Here is a 10,907-nt window from a genome sequence, read left to right on the forward strand (position 1 = left end):
AACAGCGTCCCACTGTCACTCACCATCACGCTGCAGCAGGTGGCGCAGCTCAGCAGTGAGCCTGGCACAGCGTCCTGTAGCGCTGGCGGCTGCGCACACCGCTGTGCACAGGGCAAACCTCGGCCACGGGGGGCTGCTGCAGGCGGGTGCCTGAGCTGCGCAGAAGTCCAACTCCAGCATGTCGGGAGGCAGACGGGCAGCATGCGGACGAAGCAGCGGCAGGTCACCACCAGGCGGCACTGCGAGGATGGCAGAGCCCGGCACTTCCGAGCAATTGTTAAGGTGCGAGTTACAGCGGACCTGAACATGAGCTGGCTTCAGTGTGCGCTTGCAGCCCAGAAACCAGCTGTATCCTGGGCTGCATCAAAAGAAGAGTGACCAGCAGGTCAAAGGAGGTGATCCTGCCCCCCTACTCTGCTCTCATGAGACCCCCACTTGGAGTACTGTGTGCAGTTCTGGTGTCCTCAACATAAGCAGGACATGGAGCTGTTGGAGCAAGTCCAGAGGAGGGTCATGAGGATGATAAGGGGGCTGGAGCACATCCTGTATGAAGACAGGCTGAAAAAGTTGAGGCTGTTCAGCCTGGAGAAGAGAAGGCTGCGTGGAGACCTCATGGCAGCCTTCCAGTATCTGAAGGGGGCCTACAAGGATGCTGCTTCTTCATCAGGGACTGTAGTGGTAGGACAAGGGGTAATGGCTTCAAACTTAAACAGGGGAAGTTCAGGTTAGATATAAGGAAGAAGTTCTTTACTGTGAGGGTGGTGAGGCACTGGAACGGGTTGCCCAAGGAAGTTGTGAATGCTCCATCCCTGGCAGTGTTCAAGGCCAGGTTGGACAGAGCCTTTGGGCGACATGGTCTAGGGTGAGGCGTCCCTGCCCATGGCACGGAGTTGGAACTAGATGGTCTTAAGGTCCTTTCCAACCCTAACTATTCTATGACTCTGTGATTCTATGATTCTACAACCCGGTATTTGTTAAGGAAAATCAGGCCTTAGTAGTTAACATCACAGTTAGATCTGAGAGTAAATCAACATCTTTGGTGGATGCAGCAGCAGAAAAAGTAAAGAAATATCAAAATTGAAGAGATCAGTTCAAGAACTAACTAATGCCACTGCTTTTAAATTTATGGGATTTCCCTTAGGGGCACATGGAAAATGGCATCAAGGCAATTACAAACTACTAGTTGAATTAGGACTCTCTACTTCCCGACAGGAAAAAGTCTCTTGCTGTTTATCAAGTAGAGCACTTTCACATCAGTAAACATGGTACATATCTTTGTCAACCCAGGTACGGTCGATTGTAAGATCTTCACTTGTGTAATGAATTGGACGAATGATAAATCATAAACAAACAAAAAGCGGTGTCAATAAGAACACTTAGCTGCCACAACACCAGAGGGCCCTGGTAGTATATAGGGATACGAATGGACTTGAAATCATAATGTGTTACCTACTTTGCCAAAATGACACCAATTACCAGCCTTTACTTAGGTGGATGAGCCACTTTTAGTTAACCTGGAAAAGGAACATGTATGATTTAATATATGTTTGATAAATAGCAACAGTTCAAAACAACTGGTAAGGTTCAAGTTACAACTGACTTAAGGCAGAGTTATTTTATACTGATCAAATTTTGTTTCATCTAGGTTTAGATTGCCTTCAAAAAGGAATGGTTTTTTAGTCCCAATCCTGCACAAATCTAGTTATGTGTTTATATTTATTACAGGGTTACTGGGCTAATCCATCACTTTTTTTGAGACCTGTCATTAGTATAAAATGAAGGCTGTGCAGACACATGCAGTATTAGGGAAACACTGTTTATTGGGAGGAACTTCTTATGATGTTTTCTTGGTAGGAAGGTGCTAGCACTCAACTGTAACATTTAACAAGTTATTTTGGTGTTATCTCATTACCTGCAGTCTTATTGTTTTATGCTTAAAAAGTAGTCAGGAGAACTACAGGTAATTTTCATAGCAGGCCAAAGTGACTTCTGTGTGCAGAAGTTACTGCAGGTTGTCAGAGCAGATGGAATTTGTTAACCTCTGGTAGCTCATTTGTGCACTCACGATGTGTTGTGTAATTGCTGATCGTGCTGAAATCAAAAAGGACTATGGACTGGGATAAGAGTTGCTCAAGAGGTCAAAACGCATTATAGTGGTTTGGGTCCAATGTTCAGCACTGAAAGAAGCAGTGACCTGCTTACAGAATGACCGGCTCACAGTGGCAATCCTGTTCTCCAGGGATGATTTTGCACAGTTTTGCTGTAATATTCTGTGGGACTTGGTGCTGGAAATATATTAAAAGACCAACAGCATTTGCAAAAATGAAACCACGTGTGTATAAATGTTACATGGTAATAATAAAGTTATCTATGGCTTTATATAAAGTGCTTCAAATAAGATAGTACTAGCTACTGTCCCTTGTCACCTTTCAATGCTAACCATTCCATATTTGTGTGAGCTGCACTTTCTTAAATACATACTAATTCTTAACACATATTTGTTAAATATCAAATCCATTTGTTAAATAATGAGACCAACCAAAAATAAGGCTAAGTTCAAGTGAGACTCTTCAAAAATTTCAGTCCTTAGAAAATGAGGACAGTTTGATTGCTGCAACAAAAAAATCAAAAAAATCAACCACATTTTTTTAACCTAAGAGAAAAGCCAAATCCACAACACAAGAAACTGGTATGTGGAATGTGGATATGTATAGTACTCACATTTGTCTTCAGATGTTCCTGTTCCATTAGAGCTTTGGGCAATCCTGTCGCTGCAGCCTGTTCATCAGCTTACTAGTATTGCTCTCCTTCGGCAGGCTGTGAAAGTGATGGTTTCTTGGTTGGCTCAGTAGCTTTTTCGTGTCCCCATAGAAACTGACCTCATGCTGAAGGGAAGTTTGGAGGAGTTTTCTTCCCTTGCTCTTTGCTAAGTTGTCCTTGACACAGATACAGTCATACTAAAGGAGAATATGACAAAAATATTTGTGAAGACAAAGTATTGTCAATCATCTTTCAATAGAGACCTCTGTGACCTGGTAAATGATTCTCCCACCCCATGCTTCTTGTGTCTGCTCCAATCCTACATACTTTCTATTATATAAGCTGAAGGTTTTATTACTCTATCCTGTCAGCTCATGATGGTTATATAGGTTATATTTCCAGCAAGGTAGAAGTTTGCTCAAAGTTACTGCAGTCAGCTGGGGTGTAGATGTCCAAAGCCTTAGATTCTGTAGGCTAACTCCTCTTGAAATTCTCCTCCTGTTGCCTAAATAGAGACACATCCTTCAGTTTGCAAGTGGAATACAGACTTCAGTGTGCATTCGCCTCCCTCTTAAAGACTCAGCACTGGGTACCTAATGCTGTGGAAATATGCCTCATGAATAGCGTAAGGTAGATCTGACTTCTTGATAACCTACTTCTTTCCTGCAACTGTAAGGACAAAAGCATTATTGATTTTTGTCAAATGGTGTTGTATATGACACCAAGGAACGCATATAAAATTTCTTTGCCATAAAGTCAGACACCATGTTTGGTACCCTCTCCACGCCTCTCCAACCTGCAACAAAATCCATAAACCCAAGTTCTGTTAACGGTGAACAAACTAGATTTAATTAATAGATCAGGTTATAAGAAAAAATAGCTTGATCCAGGATTAGACACCTGCCTGATTTTCTGCCTCATTCACTACTTTGGTTTTAAGCCAGTGACCACACTTTCTTTTCTTGCCTTCTTCACATACATATTTCACAAAAACTATTAAATCCAATTGATGAATGTTTCATGAATAGAGGAAATTCATTGGATATATAAAATCTCTCAAGTGCCTAATTGCTGCTGAGTATTCTGTATCTGCCCAGCTTAAATATACCTACTACACTGAGCACTAATATACTGATACAGTAATAGTTAATAACCTGAATACTCTGGTTACTGTATGAAGCGTGCCCCAGCAATCCACTGGTTTTGGGGGATGCCTGCTGAACAGAGGAAAAGCACCATTACGGCAGATCTGCGCTGGTGGTATTTTTTGGTTGTCTTTGCTATGAGTTTTGGTTAAAAAGCAGCGTTTGGTCAGGATACCTTCATTGCTGTGTCAAGTGTTACTCCACAAATTGCCGATTTGTAAGGAGTCAACTAAATTATAAAGGTTTGTGTGTTTTTTATTTGAAGTATCACATAGTTTAATCTTTGCTTGGTAAGATGACAACCCGAATGACTAATAATAATCAGTGTACCCTGATGCCATCAAAGTATCAAGGGGTAGAACCCATTTATATTTCTGGAGTGACAGGAGGATCCCAGGAGTTGACTGTACTGGAGGCTGAAATCAGCCTGACTGGGAGGAAGTGGCAAAAGCACCCCATTGTGACTGGTCCAGGGGCTCCATGCATCCTTGGCATAGACTATCTCAGGACAGGGTACTTCAAAGGCCCAAAAGGGTACCGATGGGCTTTTGGTATTGCTGCCTTGGAGACAGAGGAAATTAAGCAGCTGTCCACCTTGCCTGGTCTCTCGGAGGATCCTTCTGTTGTGGGGTTGCTGAAGGTTGAAGAACAACAAGTGCCAATCACAACCACAACACTGCACCGGCGGCAATATGGCACCAACCGAGACTCCTTGATTCCCATCCATGAGCTGATCCGTAGACTGGAGAGCCAAGGAGTGATCAGCAGGACTTGCTCACCTTTTAATAGCCCCATATGGCCCGTGCAAAAGTCTAATGGAGAGTGAAGACTAACAGTAGACTATCGTGGCCTGAATGAAGTCACACCACCATTGAGAGCTGCCGTACCAGACATGCTAGAACTTCAATATGAACTGGAGCCAAAGGCAGCCAAGTGGTATGCCACAACTGACATTGCCAATGCATTTTTCTCAATCCCTTTGGCAGCAGAATGCAGGCCACAGTTTGCTTTCACTTGGAGGGGCGTCCAGTACACTTGGAACCGACTGCCCCAGGAGTGGAAACACAGCCCTACCATCTGCCATGGATCGATCCAGACTGCACTGGAACAGGGGCAAGCTCCAGAACACCTGCAATACATTGATGACATCATCGTGTGGGGCGATACAGTAGAAAAAGTTTTTGAGAAAGGGAGGAAGATCATAGAATCATAGAATAGTTAGGGTTGGAAAGGACCTTAAGATCACCTAGTTCCAACCCCCCTGCCATGGGCAGGAATGCCTCACACTAAACCATGTCACCCAAGGCTCTGTCCAACCTGGCCTTAAGCACCACCAGGAATGGAGCATTCACAACTTCCTTGGGCAACCCATTCCAGTGCCTTGCCACCCTCACAGTATAGAACTTATTCCTTATATCTAATCTAAACTTCCTCTGTATAAGTTTGAAGCCATTACCCCTTGTCCTACCACTACAGTCCCTGATGAAGAATCCCTCCCCAGCATGCTTATAGGCCCTCTTCAGATACTGGAAGGCTGCCATGAGGTCTCCACGCAGCCTTCTCTTCTCCAGGCTGAACAGCCTCAACTTTCTCAGCCTGTCTTCATACAGGATGTGCTCCAGCCCCCTTATCATTCTCGTGGCCCTCCTCTAGACTTGCTCCAACAGCTCCATGTCCTTTTTATGTTGAGGACACCAGAACTGTACACAGTACTCCAAGTGAGGTCTCATGAGAGCAGAGTAGAGGGGCAGGATCGCCTCCTTCAACCTGCTGGTCACGCTTCTTTTGATGCAGCCCAGGCCTTCTGGGCTGCAAGCGCACACTGCCAGCTCATGTTAAGCTTCTCATCAACCAACACCCCCAAGTCCTTCTCTGCAGGGCTGCTCTGAATCTCTTCTCCACCCAACCTGTAGCTGTGCCTGGGATTACCCCGACCCAGGTGTAGGACCTTACACTTGGCTTGGTTAAACTTCATAAGGTTGGCATCGGCCCACCTCATAAGCATGTCAAGGTCCCTCTGGATGGCATCCCTTCCCTCCAGCGTATGAACCGAACCACACAGCTTGGTGTCGTCAGCAAACTTGCTGAGGGCGCACTCAGTCCCACTGTCCATGCCACCGACAAAGATGTTGAACAGGACAGGTCCCAAGACCGATCCCTGAGGGACACCACTTGTTACTGTTTTCCAACTGGACATTGAGCTGTTTACCACAACTCCGTGCGTGCGGCCACCCAGCCAGTTCTTTATCCACTGAGCGGTCCATCTTTCAAACTGATGTCTCTCCAATTTAGAGACAAGGATGTCATGCAGGACAGTGTCAAACGCTTTGCACAAATCCAGGTAGGTGACGTCAACTGCTCTGCCCCTGTCCGTCAGTTCTGTGGCCCCATCATAGGCCACCAATTTGGTCAAGCAGGACTCCCTCTTAGTGAAACCATGTTGGCTGTCACCAACCACCTCGTTGTTTTTCATGTGCCTTAGCATGCTTTCCAGGAGAATCTGCTCCAAGATTTTGCCAGGCACAGAGGTGAGGCTGACTGGGCTGTAGTTCCCTGGGTCTTCCACCTTCCCCTTCTTGAAAATGGGGTTATATTACCCTTCTTCCAGTCATCGGGAACTCCACCTGACTGCCATTATTTTTCAAAAATGATGGACTGTGGCTTAGCCACAACCACCAACCACCTCATGATAGCTACAGCCAAGGCTGCCTTGGAGCGTCACATTTCCAAGCAGTCCCTCCCTGCTGGTGAGCACGAGGTCAAGCATGGCACCTCTCCTTCTCAGCTTCTCTATTACTTGCAAGAGGAAGTTGTCTTCCACACAGTCAAGGAACGTCCTAGATTGCTTCTGCCGGGCCGTACCGTCCCTCCAACAGATATCAGGATGGTTGAAGTCCTCCATGAAGACAAGGGCCTCTGAGTGTGAGGCTGCTCCTATCTGTCTGTAGGGCGCTTCATCCACAGAGTCCTCTTGATCAGGCGGCCTGTAACAGATCCCCACCATAATGGCCCCCATCGCTGTTCTCCCTTTGACCCTGACCCACAAACACTCTGTTACCTCATCACCCGTCCCCAGACAGAGTTCCATACTCTCCAGCCTATCACTGACATAAATAGCAACGCCCCCTCCCCGTCTGCCGGGCCTGTCTTTTCTAAAGAGCCTGTAAACCTTCCATTCCAACACTCCAGTCACAGGAGCCATCCCACCATGCTTCTGTGATACCAATGACATCATCTCCCCGTAGCCTTGCACACATCTCTAATTCCTCTTGTTTGTTCCCCATACTACGGGCGTTTGTATAGAGGCACCTTAGCCGAGCTCCAAATGAAGCCAACTCAATGGCTGGGGCAGCTGGAACATCTCTACATCGCTCCAAGCACTTATTATAGGCGCTGGCAACTGACCGGGAGTGTAGGGATGGATCGATGCCCCCCTCCCCCAACACATCTAGTTTAAAGCTTTCCTGACCAGCCTGGCAAGTCTCCTACCAAAACAGCTCTTCCCCTTTGCCAGACCAGCTCCACCAGCCTCCAGTAGACCTGGCCTCCCAAATCAAGTCCCATGTTCTAAATAGCTAAACCTCTGACTATGGCACCACTGTTCTAACCATTTATTAACCTGCCAAATACACCTGGCTTTTTTAAGGTCCTCCTCTTTGCCCTGGGGAATCGATGAACAAACTATATGAGCTCCAGAGCCCCTAACCACCTCTCCTAGGGCTCTGTAGGCCTTCTTAATGTTCTCCAGGCTACTGCTATCTATATCTCTAGCACCCACAGGGACCACTAGAAGGGGGTAATAGTCAGCAGGACTTACTAGACCAGGCAGCCTCTCAGAAACATCCCTGATCCGAGCCCCCAGCAGGCAGCACACCTCCCTCGAGACTGGGTCAGGCCGGCAGATGGGTGCCTCTGTGCCTTTCAAAGTAGAGTCCCCTACTACTATGACCCTCCGCTTTTTCCTGGAGGCACCAGTAGTGATCCTCTTTACTGGTGCATCAGCAGGATCTTCATTAGGTGTGGTGGGTGCTTTCTCATTAGCCCCCTGCAGAACTGAGAAGTGGTTCTGGTTGGGGACATCGGATTTATGAGGAAGCCCCTTGCTGTTAATTGTCCTCTTCCTCCTTTTTTTGTTGGTTTTTCTTGTTACTAGTTCCCAGCTTCCTGGGTTGTTGCCCTCCTTTTTTCCTGGGTGAGCAGTGCTGGACGTTTGCGGCCCCTGCACGGTTTGGGCCTGGAGCAATCAGCCCAGCTTCTTCTCAGCTTCCCTGGCAGCTTTTAGCTCACCAGCAGCCTCCCGCAGCTCAGCCACCTGCTGCGGGAGGACCTCAACTAGGGCACACCGACTGCAGCCCTGTCCATTGTGCACTCTCGCCCCAAGAGACCAGTCGAGGCACTTTCTACACTCGAGCTCTGCGCCGCAGCGTCCCCTCCCAGCGGCTCTGTCTGGTGCCGACACTGCCACCGCCGCGGCAGCCAGAGCAGAGCTCCCAGAGCGGGCCCTGGTCCTGAGGCGAGCGCTCCCCGCCCCGCCCACTGGCCGCTCGCCCCGCCTCCGCCAACAACTGCCGCGCCAACTGCCGCGCCACGCCCTGGCTGACGTGCCCCGCCCTGGTCGCTCGCGCTCCCTGGGGTGGGTTTTTCCCCACTGAGGGCTGGTGCCGTCACTCCTGGCGCCGCCCCCTGGGAGCGAGCTGCTCGCGTCAACGGAGCTGCGGCTCCTGGGCAAGGCCTGTGGAGGACTGGAGGCTCCCTCGGTGGCTCTTGCCGCTCCGAACTGAGGCTCCTGGACGCTGTGCTTCCCCCCGCTCCGGTGTTAAAGGCGTCCTCTCTGGAGATACTCACCTCGGCAATTGACCGTTAGTGGTCAATGATGACCCGTTTGAATCTGCCACCCTCAGTCCTTCATATGCCCTTCTGGACCTCTCTGAAGAGGATGGAGAGAGTCTAAGATAATCCAAATCCTGCTGAAATATCCTGGAACGAGGATATTTAATGCATTAAATGCTGTTACAATCCAGTTACACTCTGAAAATGAAAAAAGTGTTTGTTGTTGTGTTCCGGTGTGTGACTCCTAATAAACTGCAAGTCTGAATGCTTTATCAGGTCTTTTTGTATCCAGTGTTTTGAGAAACTGGGAGGCAAATGAGAGTCCCTTATAATGACCTTGTTCTGATAATCACTTCCAGAAATCTCAAGCCTCTACTAAGCATAGTAACTGCTGAAACGCTGTCATGAAGGAATCTATATTTTAATCAGAATACATGTCTTTTTTTGCACTTGCTTTTTCCTTTGTATCTTTGCAAATTGTTTTTCTGTGTTTCTTTCTCCAAAGTTTATTTAGAATTAGATTCTTGAAGCCTGCATCGTAAGCCTGTTACTCTTATTTTCTAGTAGAAGATCTGCAGATTTTCTGAGCTGCAAATTTAGTTTCTGAGGTCCTGGGGTGTGGGGGGCGGGGGGGGGGCAGGGAGGGGAAGGGGAAATACATCACTTCTGAAACAAATTATACTAAGACCTTAAAGTAATTTAAAGTGAAGGCTAGTCACATTGCTTCCCTCTGCACATTGCTGACAGAATGTTTAAATAAACAACATATTTGGTAATGATCTATGAGGAATGGGGGACGGAGATGCTAGAAGTTTGTATTAAGAAAGGAAAGAGAGGGTCAGGCAGCAGTGCTAACTATGAGGCACGGAGGGGGGGTGTCAACACCAAAAGAGTTGGTGGATGAACTCCATTAAGTTTTCTATGCTGGATACTGCTTCTGACAGAGAATCATAGAATCACAGAATCAAAACTAGGTTGGAAAAGACCTTTAAGATCATCGAGTCCAACCATTACCCCAGGACTGCCAAGACCACCACTAAACCATGTCACAAAGGGCCTCATCTACAGGGGTTTCTGAACACCTCCCTGGTGATTCCACCATTTCCCTGAGCAATCCTGTTCCAATACCCGATTACCCTCTCTGTGAAGAAATTTTTCCTAATATCCAATCTAAACCTCCCCTGGTGCAGCTTGAGGCCATTACCTCTTGTCCTATCACTTGTTACTTGGGAGAAGAGACTGACCCCCACCTCACTACAACCTCTTTCAGGTAGCTGTAGAGAGTGATAAGGTCCCCCCTGAGCCTTCTCTTCTCCAGACTAAACACCCTCAGTTCCCTCAGCCGTTCCTTATCAGACTTGTGCTCCAGACTCTTCACCAGCTTTGTTGCCCTTCTTTGGACAGGCTCCAGCACCTCAACATCTCTCTTGTAGTGAGAGGCCCAGAACTGAACACAGGATTTGAGGTGCTGCCTCACCAGTGCTGAGTACAGAGGACATAACATGGAACAACAATCTTTCCATTTAGCATGTAAATAGAACAGTGGAAAAAGTATTTCTCCTTTTGTATTTTACTAGGTAAATTTGAGAAATTCAGTCCACAGTATATTGGCTAAAACAAAAATACAGATCAACACCCTGTTTTGAAATGTATCTCTCCCTAAAGCTCTTGGGTGCAATCCATAGTAGGGTCAGCTCTACTATGTGACTTTCATGTCGGAGCAGAGTACACTCATTAAACGTGCACATAGCAGGAGGGTTAAAAGCACACTGAAAGAGAGGGTTAGAAAATGATCCTGACAGTTTGGGGGGAATGCTTTTAAAAACTGGTATGCAGTTGCATGAAGTGATCAGCATAGAATGGCAAGTGACAAGTCAAAACCAGTTCTGTAGAAAAAAGTCTGCCAAGAATAGTGGATGAAAAAAGCGAGTTAGCAATATCCTGCTGTTTGGGAGTAGAGGAAAGGCAGATATCATAGTGGCTGTGGAAACAGGAATGCAGTTGGCAAGACAAAAAGTAACACTTCATGGTGGGAAGTGCAAAGGTTATAAAGTGTTAAGCAGTGTTAAGGGGCATGAAAAGTAGCTTACATTTGAGTGGGATATTAAGACTCTCTGAGGAGATTAACTTGACAGTATGATACAGTTTGAAATGGTAATGGAATCGATCATC

General features: G+C 47.0%; 1 long non-coding RNA gene across 1 annotated transcript; it reads right to left on the reverse strand.

Annotated features, from left to right (window-relative positions):
* Window positions 1-1,801: 1,801 nt before the first annotated feature.
* On the reverse strand, window positions 1,802-8,436 carry LOC115610713. Its single transcript, XR_003992313.1, has 3 exons — window positions 7,723-8,436; window positions 2,722-2,957; window positions 1,802-2,285 (listed from the first exon to the last, which is right to left on the reverse strand). It is a non-coding gene; the product is annotated as an uncharacterized LOC115610713 (long non-coding RNA).
* Between the last annotated feature and the right edge of the window lie 2,471 nt (window positions 8,437-10,907).

This window comes from Strigops habroptila, chromosome 7, assembly GCF_004027225.2.
Source record: "Strigops habroptila isolate Jane chromosome 7, bStrHab1.2.pri, whole genome shotgun sequence".
Classification (NCBI taxonomy): domain Eukaryota; kingdom Metazoa; phylum Chordata; class Aves; order Psittaciformes; family Psittacidae; genus Strigops; species Strigops habroptila.